The following is a 17,048-nucleotide window of genomic DNA, read 5'->3' as shown; positions in this document are numbered from 1 at the left end:
TTTCTTACCCCTCTGTTCTAAGCTAAAGTATGTATAGCTAAGCAGGATAGATACATCACTTCTGGATAACTAAATATTTATGATGATCTTTTCCTTTCTCTCCCTCCTCACTTTCTTTTTCTTGGTCCAGGTTCTGCGGTTTAGGTCTTAAGCTTAGCACTCACAGCACCCACCGACTTTATCTAAGTCAGTGACAGCATCTAGGCTAAGAGGATGCAAACCTCTGGCACAAATTAGACAACCTCAATTGAGTAAATAAACTACAAAGAAACTACAGCATAAGAGGTTTCTTTTCCAGAAATATTAACTGTGTGAAAATTTAAATACACATGGCACCCTGACACCCACTGAACTACTCTGATATTAACTCTGACCTTCACGGCCGTGTCGTTCTTTCCACTGCCCACAAGAACTGATGACATTTCTTAGCCTCCTTTCCTATGACTTCTGTCTCTCTTACCACCACTTCCGCCCCACATACAATCTCCTACGCTTGCTTTCCCCTGCTCTCTGCCTTTCTTATTTCTTATCATGTTGGATCCCTGTCATGTTGTGTGAGCTTCTTGGCTTCTACATGAGAAGAGTGACCTTTTCTATACACCCCCATGTATATAAGCTGGAAGATTGTTTTTTCTTCCTGTTGGACAATTAATCAATCACAGCTCATCTGCTATAACCTCACGTTTTTTGGCTCTTTTTAATTCATTCAAAATGCTAAAACCTCAGAGTTTCTTTCTTTTTTAAAAGACACACAGTTTTTGGCCTTTGGATTTGACACCGTTTCTGGTGCTTGAACATACTATGATAACTGCGGTTATGCTGTACAAAGGCCAGCCACTGGAAGTCACTTTTTGATCATCTCACACATGATTGTCAATGTATGCCTCCAGAATGCTTCCAGGGAATATCGAGTTTAGATTCAATTCCCAAGTAACCAGCTCTAACAGTTCCCTTTTCTCTCCTCCACTCTTCCACACATGTCTCAGAGAAAGGAAAACTTCATCTAAATAGGGGTAACCTTGATTGTCCTAGCAGCGATTTTCTCAAATCATCTGCAAAAAAAATTACTAACCAGTTATTTAATCAATTCCACATAGCAACTGATGACAAAACATAGTTTTGAGCCTGATATTAACAACTGCTGAGAGCTAGTGGATCAATTTGCTAGAAGATCATTCTAAAAATAGATTGCTTATGGTTGATCGTCACCCGGAGACCCAATTTATCAAATGGTATTCTGAAGGACATCATTCTGTCACTATTCTAAGATGAGAGTTATCTGATATTGCAAATTCAATTAAATAGAGTTGTGAAGGAAAGAAAAACAATAGAGCGATCACTTCCAGGAAGTAAGAAATAAAAGAGGGTTTACTGCTGTTATTTTGCTGTTGTTGCGGAAGATACAGAATTTTATCTATGTTTATCTACTGAAGAGAAGCAAGAGGAGAGGGAGAGATAGGAAATACCTGGGTGAGAGGAGGTTATTCACAGTATAAAATTATATTGCCCCATATGATGGTCAACAGCCACACATGGCCTCTGAGTCCCTGAAATGTGGTTAATCTAAATTGAGATGTACTAAAAGTGAAACACACAGGAGATTTTGAAGATCTGACATGAAACAAAAGCATGTCAAATATCATATTAACATTGTTTCATACTGGTTATATATTGAAAAGATGATATTTTGTATACATTTATTTAAAGTAGTTAATTTTACCTGTTCCTTTTTACTCTTTAAAAATAGCTACTAGAAAATTTCAAACTACCTATATGGCTTGCATTTGTGGCTCACATTATATTGGTTTTAGATAGCTTTGGTAAAGGTCTTATCTATTGGGATTAGGTTCAACTGCAAATAACAGAAAACTCCAAAATAATACAGGATTATTGAATATGGTTGTTAAAGCTCTAACCAGAATAACCACATTCTAGTCAGCAGGACAGAGAAAGAGACCTATTAAAGACATATGGAAAACAATTTTAGGGTTATTAATGGGGAAGGAGAGGGGGGATAAATTATGAGTTGGGATTAACAGATATATACTACTACATATAAAATAGATAAACACAAGGTCCTACTGTATAGCACAGGGAACTATATTCAATATCTTATAATTATGTATAATTGAAAAGAATCTTTAAAAGAATATATATATATATATGTGTATACATATCTGAATCACTTTGTTCTATACCAAAAACTGACACAACATTGTAAATAAACTATACTTCAATTTTTTTAAAAGATACATTATATGTGCAAACTTATGAAACCATCTTGTACCATCTTCTTTGATAAGTGAGAGGTGCTTGGTCAAGATTCAAGCACCTCCATAAAATTTGGGAGGAAAACTAATCACTATGATCCAGTATATTTTAGTCACATGGTTACCCATAAATACAAGAGAAGTTGGACAATGTAGTCTTTATTCCTAACAGTCAAATGTTCAGCTAAAAACCATAAGTTATTTTTAGAATGATCATTTGTCCCAGTTTGCCTGAAAGTCTATTTTGTGTGTGTTGCCCTGGCATAATTAATAGTTCCCCCTTTCTCTCTCTCAAGTGTCCTAGTTCAGATGATAAATTATATGGTCACTCTTGTTATATTACCAAGAAAAAAAAAGAAAAACAGATGATGGGGTAGACAATTGATTCTCTGCCAGAGATCCTTGAGGAATCACCTGAGAAATCCTTGGCAGGTGGATGCCTCACCATTATTCTAAAAGAGTGCTCTTGGAGGTTACTTGTGACCTCCCTATTAACAAGTTAAAGGACTTTCCTCACTATTCTCCTTTTATTCATTCAGTCGACAAATATTTATGGCATGCCTCCATTTACCAAGCACTGTGCATTTGAGGGACATGGGGGGTAAAACAGAATTCAGTGCTATTCATCTCCATACTACTGAAAGCATCTCCTTTAACCATGGAATAATAGGCATCTGACATGTCGAAATAGTCTGGATTCTGGACTACTGTTTCTCCCCCTGGATATTTCTCTAAATTGCTTTCTGCCTCTCTGGTTCCAGAAAATTCTCACCCAATATTTTGTCAAATGTCTTCAATACATCACTAGTTTTTCAAGAAAGTTCCATATTCAAATTATATTAGGAAGTGCAGCATAATTAGAATTTCATGAATCAAATTAGCATATTAAAATCTCTGAAAGGAAAGAGACAAGATGGCAGAGTAGAAGGACTTGAGCTTAACTCCTCTCATGGAAGAACCTAAATCACAACTAACTCTCTGAACTACATTGACAAAAAAGACTGGAAACTACTAAAAAAGATATTCTATACCCCAAAACAAAGAAGCCACAATGAGTCTCCAAAAAATTGCAGAGGAAGGAATATTCCTAAACCCATTCTATGAGGTAACCATCACTCTGATACTAAAGCCAGACAAAGATATCACACACAAAAAAAGAAAATTATAGGCCAATATCACTGATAAATATAGATGCAAAAAACTGCAACAAAATACTAGCCAACCAAATCCAACATTACATTAAAAGGATTACACACCATGATCAAGTGGGATTTAGCTCAGAGAAACAAGGATTTCTCAACATCCACAAATTAATCAGTGTGAAACCCCACATTAAAAAGTTGAAGAGTAAAAACCATATGATCATCTCAATAGATGCAGAAAAAGCTTTTGACAAAACTCAACGCCCATTTATCATAAGAATCCTCCAGAAAATGGGCATAGGGAGATACTACTTGAATATAATAAAGGCCATATGTGACAAACCCACACCTAACATCATACTCAGTGGTGAAAAGCTGAAAATGATTCCTCTAAGATCAGAAATAAGACAATGATGTCCACTTTCACCACTTTTATTCAACATAGTTTTGGAAGTCCTAGCTATGGCAATCAGAGAAGAAAAATAAAAGGAATCCTAATTGGAAAATAAGTAAACCTGTCACTGTTTGTAGACAGGATACTATATATAGAAAATCCTAATGATGCTATCAGAAAACTACTAGAGCCATCCATGAATTTGGTAAAGTTGCAGGATACAAAATCAGTACACAGAAATCTCTTGCATTCCTATATGCTGACAACGAAAGATCAGAAAGAGAAATTAAGGAAATAATTCAATTTACCATCATATCAAAAAGAATAAAATATGAGAAATAAATCTAGGAATAAATCTACCTAAAGAGGCAAAAGACTTGTACTCTGAAAAGTATAAGATACTTATGAAAGAATAAAAGATGACACAAACAGATGGAAAAAATATACCACGCTCTTAGATTGGAAGAATCAATATTGACAAAATGACTATACTACCAAAAGCAATCTACAGGGACTCAATGCAATCCCGATCAAATTACTAATGGCATTCTTCATAGAACTAGGACAAAAATTTTCCAAATTTGTATGAAAGCACAAAATATCCTTAATAGCCAAAGCAATCCTGAGAAAGAAACAGAGCTGGAGGAATGAGGCTTCCTGACTTCAGACTATACTACAAAACTACAGTCATCAAAACAATATGGTGCTGGCACAAAAATCAGACATATAGATCAATGGAACAGGATAGAAAACCCAGAAGTAAAACCACAGACCTATGGTCAATTAATCTACAACAATGAGGCAAGAATATACAATGAAGAAAAGACAGTCTATTCAATAAGTGGTGCTGGGAAAATTGTACAGCTTTATGTAAAAGTATAAAATTAGAACATTCTCTAACACCATTCATAAAAATAAATTCAAAATGGATTAAAGATCTAAACATAAGACCAGATACTATAAAACTCTTAGAGGAATATATAGGCAGAAGACTCTTTGACATAAGTCACAGCAATATCTTTTTGGATCCATCTCCAGAGTAATGAAGATAAAAACAAAAATAAACAAATGGGACCTAATTAAATGTAAAAGCTTTTGCACAGTAAAGGAAATCATAAACAAAATCAAAAGACAACCCACAGAATGGAAGAAAATATTTGCAAATGAAGTGACCAAAAAGGGATTAATCTCCAAACTATGCAAACAACTGATACAGCTCAGTATCCAAAAATCCCAAACAACCCAATCAAAAAATGGACAGAAGATCTTAATAGATATTTTTCCAAAGAAGACATACAGATGGCCAACAGGCACATGAAAAGATACTCAACATTGCTAATTATTAGAAAAATGCAAATTAAAACCATAATGAGGTATCACCACATATCATTCGGAATGGACATCATCAAAAAGTCTACAAACAATAAATGCTGGAGAGGGTGTGGATAAAAGGCAACCCTCCTACATTATTGGTGGTAATGTAAATTGGAACAACCACTATGAAAACAATATGGAGGTTCCTCAAAAAAAAACTAAAAATGGAATTACCATAAGATCTAGCAGTGCTACTGCTGGGTATATATTTGAAGAAAACCACAATTCAAAAATGTACATGCACCCCAATGTTCTCTGAAGCCCTATTTATAATAGCCGAGACACAAAAGCAACATAAATATTCATTGACAGAGGAATGGATAAAGAAGATGTGATACATATATACAATGGAATACTACTCAGCCATAAAAAAGAATGAAATAATGTCATTTGCATCAACATGGAAGGACCTGGAGATTATCATATGAACAATAGTCAGTGAGACAGAGGAGACAAATATCATATGATATCACTTACATGTTTAATCTTAAAAAATATTACAAATTAACTTATTTACAAAACAGAGACAGACTCATATATTTCAAAAACAAACTTATGGCTACCAAAGGGGAAGGGATGGGGGAAGGGATGGATTGGGGGTATAGGACTGGCATATGCACACTATTGCATGTGGAATGGATAGTCAACAGGGACCTACTAAATAGCACAAGGAACTCTATTGAATATTCTGTGATAACCTATTGGGAAAAAATCTGAAAAAGAATGGACATGTGCATATGTTTAACAGAATAAATCTGCTGTGCAGCAAAAATTAATACATTGTAAATCAACTAAACTTGACAAAAATTTTTAAAATGAAAAAACAAACATGTAATGCCATTATTGTACAACCACAATCAAAAAACCCTGAGAACTACTACAATAGAAATTTCTTATTTAACTCTTCTAATCTGCTCTTATTTGGGGAATTAATACCGATTGGGAGCTAATACAACACCCCTTTTGTACTGCTCATTTAGTCACAGAAGTATAAGGATATTCTAAGTGTTTCTGACTTTAGTTTCTCCTTCTACATTCAGCCTCCTGAAGCTCCTCACATCTGTGTTCTATTTTTATCTCCATGCATGTAACACCTAAGCAACTTTCTCTAGTTTTTGCTTCATTCCCATACTAATAAAATGGGCGTCTCTACATGAGTTAAACATCATAATCTCAATCTTAACCATCTAAAATTAAATTTGCCTTTTTGTCACAAATCAATTCCCCCCCCCCATATGTGTCATTTTTTGGAGTAATACATAATACTACCTATGGTAGACATTTTCTTTCCTTTTCTTTTTTTTTTTTTTTTTTTTTTGTCTTTTTAGGCTTTTGTTTTTGTTTTTTTGTTTGTTTGTTTGTTTTTTGTCTTTTTAGGACCATACCTGTGGCATATGGAAGTTCTCAGGCTAGGGTCTAAATAGGAGCTGCAGCTGCTGGCCTATGCCACAGCCATAGCAACACTAGATTGGAGCCATGTCTGTGACCTCCACTGCAGCTCAGGGCAATGCCAGATTCTTAACCCATGGAAGGAAGGCCAGGGATCAAACCCACATCCTCATGAATACTGGTCGGGTTCGTACCACTGAGCTACAAGAGGAATTCTGACATTTTCTTTAATTAGTTGTTTTGGGGTTTTTTGTTTTTTTATCATGTTTGTTTGGTTTTGACAGGGAGTTTGTGGGCAGGCTAAGCAGACCTGAATCTTCACTTCTACTTCTGGAAAAAGCTCCTTTGTGTTTAGTGTTGGTGAGAAGCTGTGTGTAGCCAATAGCTCCTGGCAGACTGGGCTGGAGCATGTGGTCTGGGCTCTGCCAGTCAGCTCTCCACCAGGAACTCTGAACTTAAGTTACTGGGACAGAGAAGCAGGGATGGCTAAAATTTATTCACAGTGTGGCAGGAGTGATATTAGCAGGGTTCCATGACAATAGCGGCTTTGTCCTGGTCACCTCAGATGTTTCTGAAATGTCCTATAGTTTGAGAACCACTGTATCGGGTCTTTTTTTTTTCTTCTCTTTTTCAGCCACAACCTTGGCATATGGAAGTTCCCAGAACAGGGATCAAATCCGAGCTGCAGCTGCAACCTACGCCATAGCTGCGGCAATTTTGGATTATCCGTTCTCTCTTATACATCAGCTCTTCTAGGAAGATTTAAGAATTATTCCATACAAGACTAAGTCTTTTTTTTCTAGAGGTCTATAACCCTTAATATCTATAGCAGTCACACTGAACCTATTCTATGCTGCTTTGCCAGTACTTTAGTAGTTATCATCTCTATAACTAGTTTCTAAGCTTCTAAAAGGCAGGATATGTCAAAATGACTTAAAATAAACACTCACTTAATGAATAAAATGAATGCATTTGATATATAAATCTCTCCATTTTTTATAAAATAAAGTTTAAATTAGTTCACCTCTATTCAAAAGCTTCTAAAGCAGTGGTTCTCAAATTTGCAATATTTCATAATCACCTCCTAGAAACCAATAATAAATACTTAGCCTCACGTCACAACTTCAGAGATTCCTAGTTAATGAATTTGGGGCTGCAGCAATCTGGTTATTATTATTCGTTAGAATTTGTAAATGGTTATATATTGCAAGTAAAGCTGTGACTTTTCATTCTGATATTCAAAGTGTAGTTCAAGAACCAGTGGCAGCAGTTTACCTGGGAGTTTCTGGACATGCCTTTTGACAAGATTCCCCAGTGATTCATATACATTAAAGCATGAGAAGCACTTATTCTAGAGCAGTGATAGCCAATGGACATATAATATAAAGTATGTTATTTAATCTTTTAGTAGCCCATTTCAAAAATCTTTTTAGGAGATAAATATAATTTAACAATATAATTTATGTAACAATGTTTCCAAAAGATTATTATTTCAATGATTATCATAAAATTATTAAGAAAATACTTTGCAGGGTTTTGTGTGGATTTTGCACTAAGACTTTGAAATCAAGTGTGTATTTTATACTCACAGACTAGCCACATTTCAAGAGCTTCATGGCCTCACATGCTTAGTGGTCAACATATTGAACAGTAGAGATCTGGAACTTATTAACCTTTCCATCCTTTTTTTTTTTTTTTTTTTTTGTCTTTTGTCATTTTAGGGCCACGCTAGTGGCATATGGAGGTTTCCCAGGCTAGGGGTCTAATTGGAGCTATTGCTGCCAGCCTACATCACAGCCACAGCAATGCAGGATCCAAGCCGTGTCTGAGACCTACACCACAGCTCACAGCAATGCTGGATCCTTAACCCACTGAGCAAGGCCAGGATGGAACCCGCAACCTCATCGTTCATGGTCGGATTCCTTTCTCCTGCGCCAAGATGGGAAATCCCAACCTTTCCATCTTTTACATCAGCTAGAGTTTTCCTTACAAAAGCTTTTCGCTATAGTCAATCATCCCCTTATTCACTTTCTTGTCTTTACATTGTTAGCCCCCTCACCTCTCCTTCCAGCCTGGAAAGCCCTCCCTTTACTCTCTGCTGGTCTAGGCTTCCATTTTTGTTTTTTTTTCTTTAAACCCAGCATAAGTGTAAGTCTACATCTTTTTGGCAAAACTTTCCTAAAATGGTCATAGGTTACAGAAGTTAGTTCCTGCTCTGTATTTTATAGGGTAACAGCTTACTTTTGTACCTAATAGGGAAGATGGCAAAAGAAAAGCTAGACAAGGAAGGCTACTTACAATTCTAATTGAATTGTAAAACATGACGCCTCTCTTAATGACAGTAAAACTTAGACTTCAGGAGACTGATATTGAAAACAGTTTCTCTGGTTGGGAGGAACAGCTAAATCAATTTACATAATTCTTCCTTTCCTAGAGACCTTTCACAGTTACCCTTGCCTACTGTCCCCCACCCCATAAGACTGGAACGAAATGATGCTCTACCTTAAGTATGAAGTCAAGTGGAAGCAACAACTCTTCTCTTGATTGCTCTAAAACTTAACTGAAACAAAAATGGAATATTGAAAAAGACTTCATTAATAGCCCCATGGTTTTTTTATATATATATATATGAATTCAGTGAATTTTGACAGACTAACTTGTAAGACTTAACCTGTGTTCTGTATGAGCAAGATTACCCCCTTCACATGGCTCAAGGGTAGAGAATCAAGAGAGACCCTGCCAGTTTCCTCCCTTCCTTGCACCTCTTCTCTCTCCACATGGTTACATTTTATTTAGCCTATGGACCTAACACTTTCTAGACATCTTACTCCTCTTGGTCTGGAGTTTCCTTATCCAATATTATCACCATTGGTTGCATGTGGCTATTGAATATCTCAGATGTGGACAGTCCAAATTGAGATGGCCTGTAAGTAGACAATTTATACTAGATTTCAAGACTCAGTACATGTATGAGTTTTTCATTGCTGCTATTTAAAAATACCATAAATTTAGTGGTTTAAAACATTAATTGATTATCACACCATTCTGTTGTCCAGAAGTCCCAGTACAGTTGGTTCACTTGAGTCCTCTGCTTAGAGTTTCATAAGGACAAAAGCAAGGTGTCATTAGCATTGCATTCTTCTCTGGGGGCTGGATGGAAGAATCTGCTTCCAAGATCACTCAGACTGTTGGCTGAATTAAGTTGCTCACAGCTCCTCATGAGTATAGGGCAGTGGTCTTATTTTCTTCCCAGATGTCATCCAGAAGCTCACGGAGCTCCTGAAAGTCACCTGCATTCCTTGTCCCACTGACCCTTCCATCTTCAAGCATGTTAAGTCCTTCTCATGCTTTGAATCTGACTTCTCTTTGTGTCATATTTCTTCTGCTTCTTGCCTGAGCAAATGTTTGGCTTTTAAGAACTCATGTGATTAGGCTGGACCCACTCAAGACAATCCATGATAATCTCCCTATTTTACAAGTCTATAAATTTAATTACGAAGCCCACTTTGCCATGTAATGTAACACATTTATAAGTTCCACGGATTAGGGTATGGGAACCATCCTGCCCATCACAGTATGAAAAAAAAATAATGTAAAATACTTTATTAATAATTGTGTATTGATCATATGGTTAAAATGTATTATTAAATTTCACCTGCTTTGTTTTACTTTTAAAGTGAGCTACAGAATACATAAAATTGCACAGGTGGCTCACATTTGTGCCTTGCTAGACATTTCTATTAGCTAGCACTGATCTGGACCTAGAGAGGGGTTAAATCCTCTTGACATACTCATCGTTTCTGACATCAGATCTGTGGACCTGCCTCTTCCATAAGAAAATATTTCCCTTATCATCAGGTATGACTTTATAGCTTTAGGCCTCTGACTGCTAAATAGCATAGCACAGTACAAAACCAGAACTTTCACATAAGAGACAATCAAATACAGTGATGGGACACGGAGATAGGGGCTCAGAGGTTCATTTCTGCAAAAGAGAAGGACTCTTGATGAAACAGATCTATACTTGATAACCCTAGTGATTACTGAACACAGAGGATGAGAGCAAAGGCTTCTTTTAGAAGCCTTTTACTCATCTTTTGATTTCCAGTGGTTGGCACAAAAGAGTTCCTTTATTATTTATTTTTTTCAGGGCCGCACCTGAGGCATATGGAGGCTAGGGGTTGAATTGGAGCTGTAGCCTCTGGCCTACGCCATAGCAACACTGGATCCCAGTCGCACCTGTGACCTACACCACAGCTCAGGGCAACTCTGGATCGTTAACCCACCAAGTAAGGCCAGGGATTGAACCTGCATCCTCATGGATGCTAGTCAGATTCATTTCCACTGAGCCATGACAGGACTCCAAGAGTTCCTTTCAATAAATGTTTACTTAACCAACTGAATCTAGATGTCAGCAATTGACTGGTTAAATACACATAAATGTTGAGAAACAAATCAGATACCCTCTATTTCCTAATAATGACCAACAATTCCATAATTTACTAAGAGGAAAGCTTCCATGTGAAACTGCAAACTGAACAATATTTAATGGGTGCATTTTTATGGGACAAGAGACTGTGATGATGTCAGGGGAAAAAAAATTCTTTACCAAATGAACACTCCAATTAACCAAATGTTTCATCACTGCACACTTTATTTGGCTTTGGTGACTAAACCAAACCAATGAACCTGTGACCGTGTTCAAAACCACACTTTAAAAAGATTTTTTTGGCTATGCCCCTTCATCTGCTGTTTAGTTTTATTTGTTTAATTTCCCACACTACTGAAATGTTCCTACTAAAAATGTAGGATCCACTCACCCACCTCTGAACTTTTCCTAGCAAGAAGGCCAGATTATTTGAAGAGCTGAAGAGCAAGCACCACACATCTACCTCAAACCCGAAGCTAGGTAGAAACCTTTCCAAAAGTCTGCTTCGGTTTCTGCAGTTGCACCTGCTCCTAGCCCCAGGTGTGATCTTGTACAAGCTAGGCAAAATCACTGTGACAATCTTTTAGTCCATCAACTACAGAGCTAAAGGTCCTCTGAGGAGAAGTTAGGATTTGCTGAGAAAGCAAAGGCCACTGATTGTTCCTCTCCTGCCAGACATAAACCTGAAGCAAGACAGAATTATGAGAAACTAGATTCATCTGATCTCCTCCTCAGTAATCTTCCCTGCACAAAAGAAAGACTCAATACCAATAAAAAAAAAAAGATAACATAAATAAACATTTTAAATAGAGTTGACTAATTGAAAAGACTGATGGAGCAATGCATTCTTCAAAATCTACTGTCATGCCTTTGTAGACTTTATTGCTTATCAGCATTTTTCTCCTCAAGAAAAACAGAACAGCAACATTTGTTCAGAAAAAAGCAAATTGTGTTTCTTCCTTTCTTATTACTTTTATTGTTTGAGGTTTCTTTTAGACTATAATGTGGCATTGTGATTTTGAAATGGGAAAAAACAATCCCTTGTCTTTCCAACATAAGACTGTGATTGTATGCTATTGTTGCCAACAATGAGCTAAAGAGGTTAATGGATCACAGATCTGGCAAACAGCCATCTTTCCTCCTGCTCAATATATTAAACAATATACATTTTGTTGCTGCTGCTGAGCTTATGATTTCGTTGGAGTAGTTGGTAAATAAGTTTACTTACATTTGAGTTATCTCTTTCTAGAACTCAACAGCTTTGTCCTTCAGGCTGTATCCTGAAATTGAAAAAGTGCAGTTTGAGATCTGAGCTTTTGGAAGGGATGGAGGGGGGGCATTGAATAAGAATCTATAAATAGCATGCCTTGTGAATTGCATCCAACCTTTCATTTTCAGATTGCTTAAATTAACAAAGTGAAATTACCATAATAAAAAAGAATGGATACTGGAAGAGGTAGTACAATTCTTTCTAGTGTTGTTGCCAGTGATCATTCTAACAGACCTCTGAAGGACTGAGTCTCTCTGTGACCCCAGGTTGACTCCACTCTGCATTCTATGACTGCCATTTGAAAACAGACCAGCCCTGAGAAATAACGCTGTGATTCCCTGCCTAAAGGACTGTTTTGTGTACTGCATTTGGACTATGGAATTAGTAAGAGACCTATTATATCTCAAGAGCAAAAATAAGTAAAGAATTTTTTTTAAAAAATAAAGAAACCCCAGAGGCAAAAACTTTATCGATGAAGAACATTTGTTTTCTGGGAAATTTTGGTTGGGTTGGGATGGATAATTAGGGAGGGGACTGGGTTTAGGAGAGAAGAAACAACACCTCAGTCTCAGATCAGGTGGGATCTTTGGGCAAAGAGCACGTAGATTCCATCCACTGCCCTACTGTTTTGCTGGGAACAAGGGGTAGGAGTGACGTAGACTGAACTGGGAGGGCTAATATATCTCTGCGGTTTGGGATTTGGAACCTGGAAAAAGGCAAAGCCCTGCTCTCCGCTTCCCAGCTTGGCCGTGATCGCCCCCTGTGACTCCGGATGCACACAGCAGCCTGAGAACCGCCGCTACCATTGCCTCCCGGCCACTCACAGCCTCCACCTCTCCTGCCTGGCGTGCTGGAGCCACACACAAGCGCCTGGACACCTGTGTCCCCCACACTCTGGGTCTAGGCCCCTCTAACCCCGGAGAGACTGGTCTCAGCACCTCAGAGTCTGAGTCCCTCCTACTTCTATGTCCCGGGGTTCTGCCACCCTGATCACTTCCAAAGGTTTCCCAAGCTGCCACCTGAGTTGCCCCGGGAGCTCTGCGCGCCCACCCGACCTCCCCATCGCGCTGCTGGCCCGCTGCTCCTGTGCCTGGGTGGGACGCGAGGTGGCTCAGCCGCAGGACTTCGGCCTCTGGGTAAATCCTCTCCTCCCCCTTCTCCGCCTAAGGCCCTGCCCACCCCCTGCAGCAAGCCTTTCGGGCGTGTGCGCCCTGCTCTCATTCTTAGGAGATACACCTGCGCTTCCTTCCCCACCCTTCTCCTCCGCCCTTTTCGCTGCGGTTTCCCGCTTGCCTTTGGGAGCTCGGGAGCGGCAGCTGGAGGAGGAGCAGGGGAGGAGGGAGAGGGCGAGGAGGAGTAGGGGCGGGGTGGGTGGGGAGAGAGCCAGGAGGGTGTGGACTGGCAGCCACTCTGCAGCTGGTCGCCGGAGACCCGGGCCCTCCCGCGCGCTGGAGTGATGGAGGGGAAGAGATTCGCTTAGACACACACACGCGCACACAGCTGGGCACGTCTCCGGGAGGCAGCCGCCGGGGGCCGGGCGGCGGCCGTGACAGCACCAGCCGCAGGGACTCGGGCGCCCACACAGCTTGGCCCCTGCGGCTCCAAAGACCGGGAAGGCAAGATCCCAGCCTCACTGACAGTTGCTCTTTTGGGCAGATCAGGAGGAAGCAGGCTGCCCAGGGTGCTGTCACCGAGGACCCAGGAGGCTCTCCGTTCGGCGCTCAGAGTCCGGGGCCGCGCCGGTGCCCGCGTGGGGCGAGGAGGATGCTTACCTCCTCCCGCAGATCAGCTGCGGGCCCCGGCACTGAGCGGACTCCGGTTCCGGCGGTCGCCCCTACCTTGCCCGCGCCGCGGGAGCGCGCTCTGCCGTACCTGGCTCCAGCCTCCTGGGGAAGTGCAGGAAACGAGCCCTAAACTCCACTACTTCTCGCCGGCCTCCTCCCCCTCGAGGCTCCCCGCCCTGGACCTCGCCGCCGCCGCCGCCGCCTGCGCCTAAGGCCCGCCCGCCTCTTACTCTCACACGCGCACGCACAGCTCCGCTAGCTCGCTCCCATCCACGCAGACTCGCTCTCCGCCGAGCCCAAGCACGGGCGTCCGAAACTACTGGCCCAACTGCCAACGGGACTGCAGGAGACGCCCCGGGGCCCGGTGCGACCTGCCGGGGGCCCCCGCGCCCTGGGCTCCCGCCTGCGCCACTGTCGCCGCCGGGGACGTTGGTGAGCAGGGCGCGCTGCCCGCCTCGCGCCGGGGAGGGGGCTGGAGCACAGGGGGCTGAAGCCGCGTAGATTTGGGGGAACATCGCAGGGGGACGGTCGCCGAGGGGAGACGTCCCTGTGCTGCCAGCCAGGGCACTATGTGGGGCGCGGTTCTCTTGGGCACTGCCTTGGGGAGACTTTTGAGACCTACTCTGGGACTCGGGGTTAAACTAGAGTGAAATGGGAAACGGCGGGGGTGATTAAGAGTCGTTGGTATCTGTCCATCTCCCCCGAGGTGGACGCCACTCTCGGGGCTGTCTTTGAATGGGGAGAGGAAACACGCGTTAACTGCGTTCGGCAGAGTTTGGGGGCTCGCTTGGCCACTTCTCAGGGTGGCTGCGGAACTGGCGCTGGGCGCGCGAAACAGCTTTGGGAGAGTGAGGGACTGCGAGGCCCAAGAAGAGGGCAAGCGGAGGGCGGGCGGAGCTCGGGGAAGTTGCAGGTGTGGTGCGTTCCCCGCCCCAGCCGGCCTCCGCCCCTCGCAGCACCGGTCCCCACCCCAGGGCAGCCCCAGCTCACGCAGCCCTCCCCCCATCCCGACACACAAACACACACACAGACACACGCGCACTCAGGAAATAGATGCAGTGGAGTGGTTGGTCATACCGTTATTACTAAGAGGTACGCGCGGTCGCTGTGGCTTCTGACTGGAGCGCGGAGACTTCTGCTTATGGGACTTGGGCGACCGCCTTGCTTTAGGGAAGGAAGCTCCCAGCCTCCAGTGGATGCTTCTACCTGTCACTGCCAGGTGCACAGCGAGCAAACCTCCTCCACAACCCTGGAAGCACCTCCTCTTGCTGGACTCCGCTCTCTGGCTTCCCGCCTGGAGGACTTGAGGGCGCCCACCCAAGGGAGCCGCTGTTCACATCCTGGTTGCCCCAGTACTCACCCGGTGGGTCTCTCTCTTTCGCTCTCTCTCTTTCCTCTCTCCACTTTCTCCCCCCACCTCCCCCCCACCAGCTTCTTCATGGAAAACATTGATCCCTTAAGGGGAGGTTTAATATTTGCAAAGTGCTTTATATCATATTACTTCGTGGATACATTTAATTGCACTGTAACTCTTGTCTGATTTATGTAAACGTAGTCGGATAAATAGCAGGCAGGGTCCGTTTGGGGTGGGAACGAGATTGGGTGGGCGTTCTTTACCCGTACTGCTTTCCAAACTGATTTGCTAGAAGTAATTTAAAGCTGGTGCTTCTGAAAGCTTTTTTGCTCAGTAGTTTTGACATGTTTCAGGGCTTTAGACAAATGTTTCCACAGTACCGTTTATTTCAAGTATCTTCAACTTCTAATTCCAAGAAAAAGTTGAATATAATAAAAGGGATTACAAAATTGGATATCTAAACTATTTTTTAATGTTTTTATTGGTATCAATTATGTTGTAGCAGATTTTTTTTTTAAATTGCCTTCCTGGTTCCTCCTAGTGAAGCTTGAAAGAAATGAAAACAATACCACTTACCTTCCTCCCTCTGTTTACAAATGGTCCTTACTGAAAGTGACTTGATGAGCAGCAGGGTAGCCTTCTTTACTTTAGGAATATGAAGTCTTTCACTGGTGAATTGATGGAGACACACGAAATCATTTTAAGAAATATAATGATGGGAAGGAAACTGTTGCTTAAATTTAACTACCCTCCAGTGTAGGGAGTCTTAATAGTGAGCATGAAAACTGCTGTGGCCTCTTCCAGATTAATCTGGGCTGTTTAAAAATATATAGATACATCATCCATAATGTAAAATTATAAAAATTTCAAATAGATACCTAAAGCATGTTTTATGGGAAATTATGAGCATATTCTTCAGTGGAGTTTTGCAGAAGTACTAGGATCATGGTTTCTAAATTAAGCCAGATCTCATGCTTACATTTTAACACTGGAAGTTGCTCTCTTTGACTTTGTGAGAAGGGGCTGCCCACAGTGAGTTGACTATTCTGGCATAATTATCCATACCATTTTGCAGGCATACACAGATGTTTTTGAATGAATAACCTTCTTACTCACTGAATTTTCACTCATTCAAAAAGTATTTATTGAGCACAGGAGCTCACACAATATGCAAAGCTGGGCTGGGTGTTATTTTAAATAACAAGGAAGAATTTTCAGTGGAAGCAGGGTAGTTACTCCCACACTGTGTAAAAAAGAATTGCAGAGCAGTGACTTACTTAAAGAAACAGGATTTTACCCAAAGTAGGTGGTCAATCAAGAGTTGTTGACTCAAAAATCATGCAAGATGTTCAACTTTGCTTTCACCATAACTTTGCTTTCACCATAAATCCCACCATTATTCCTAACACACTGTGTCATTTAGATATGACTCAACTTAAAAGAATTGATGTTGACTTTAATCTTCTCACTCTTTGTCTGAATACTTTGGAGAAATAGAACTATCTGTGCACTGCTCTAGCTTTCTGTGTATGATTTCTATGGCGCAGTGCCAGATCTGCATATGTCATTAGTATTCATTTATGAATAAATGCAAATGTTACCATTGCATTGAGAAAGCAAACTTGAATTCATAGACTGCAAC

At 41.1% G+C, this 17,048-nt stretch overlaps 2 protein-coding genes across 18 annotated transcripts in view; one reads left to right on the top strand and one right to left on the bottom strand.

Moving 5' to 3' along the window:
• LOC146406165 (uncharacterized) overlaps window positions 1-15,476 on the bottom strand; it is an 888,277-nt gene extending 872,801 nt beyond the window's left edge. For 9 of the 14 annotated variants that reach the window (XM_084963630.1, XM_084963627.1, XM_084963649.1 and 6 more), the window contains exons 1-2: window positions 14,141-14,262; window positions 12,227-12,278 (exon numbers count right to left, since the gene is read on the bottom strand). The gene's annotated coding sequence lies outside the window, so the exon portion shown is untranslated. Of the gene's footprint in view, window positions 1-12,226; window positions 12,279-14,040; window positions 14,263-15,129 lie in introns of those variants that run through there. The other 5 variants (XR_014807397.1, XM_084963621.1, XM_084963680.1 and 2 more) reach the window with 2 other exon arrangements.
• The window catches only part of HS3ST5 (heparan sulfate-glucosamine 3-sulfotransferase 5), a 291,616-nt gene continuing 287,406 nt past the window's right edge, over window positions 12,839-17,048 (top strand). For all 4 annotated transcript variants that reach the window (XM_084963598.1, XM_021073391.2, XM_084963588.1 and 1 more), the window contains exon 1: window positions 12,839-13,404. The gene's annotated coding sequence lies outside the window, so the exon portion shown is untranslated. The remainder of the gene's footprint in view (window positions 13,405-17,048) is intronic.

This window comes from Sus scrofa, chromosome 1 (assembly GCF_054392235.1).
Source record: "Sus scrofa isolate SSC_HxYL_T2T_F1_AM1 chromosome 1, Sscrofa_HxYL_maternal_Yorkshire_Landrace_v2.0, whole genome shotgun sequence".
In the NCBI taxonomy this organism is placed as follows: domain Eukaryota; kingdom Metazoa; phylum Chordata; class Mammalia; order Artiodactyla; family Suidae; genus Sus; species Sus scrofa.
This window is presented reverse-complemented; position numbering and strand designations above follow the sequence as displayed.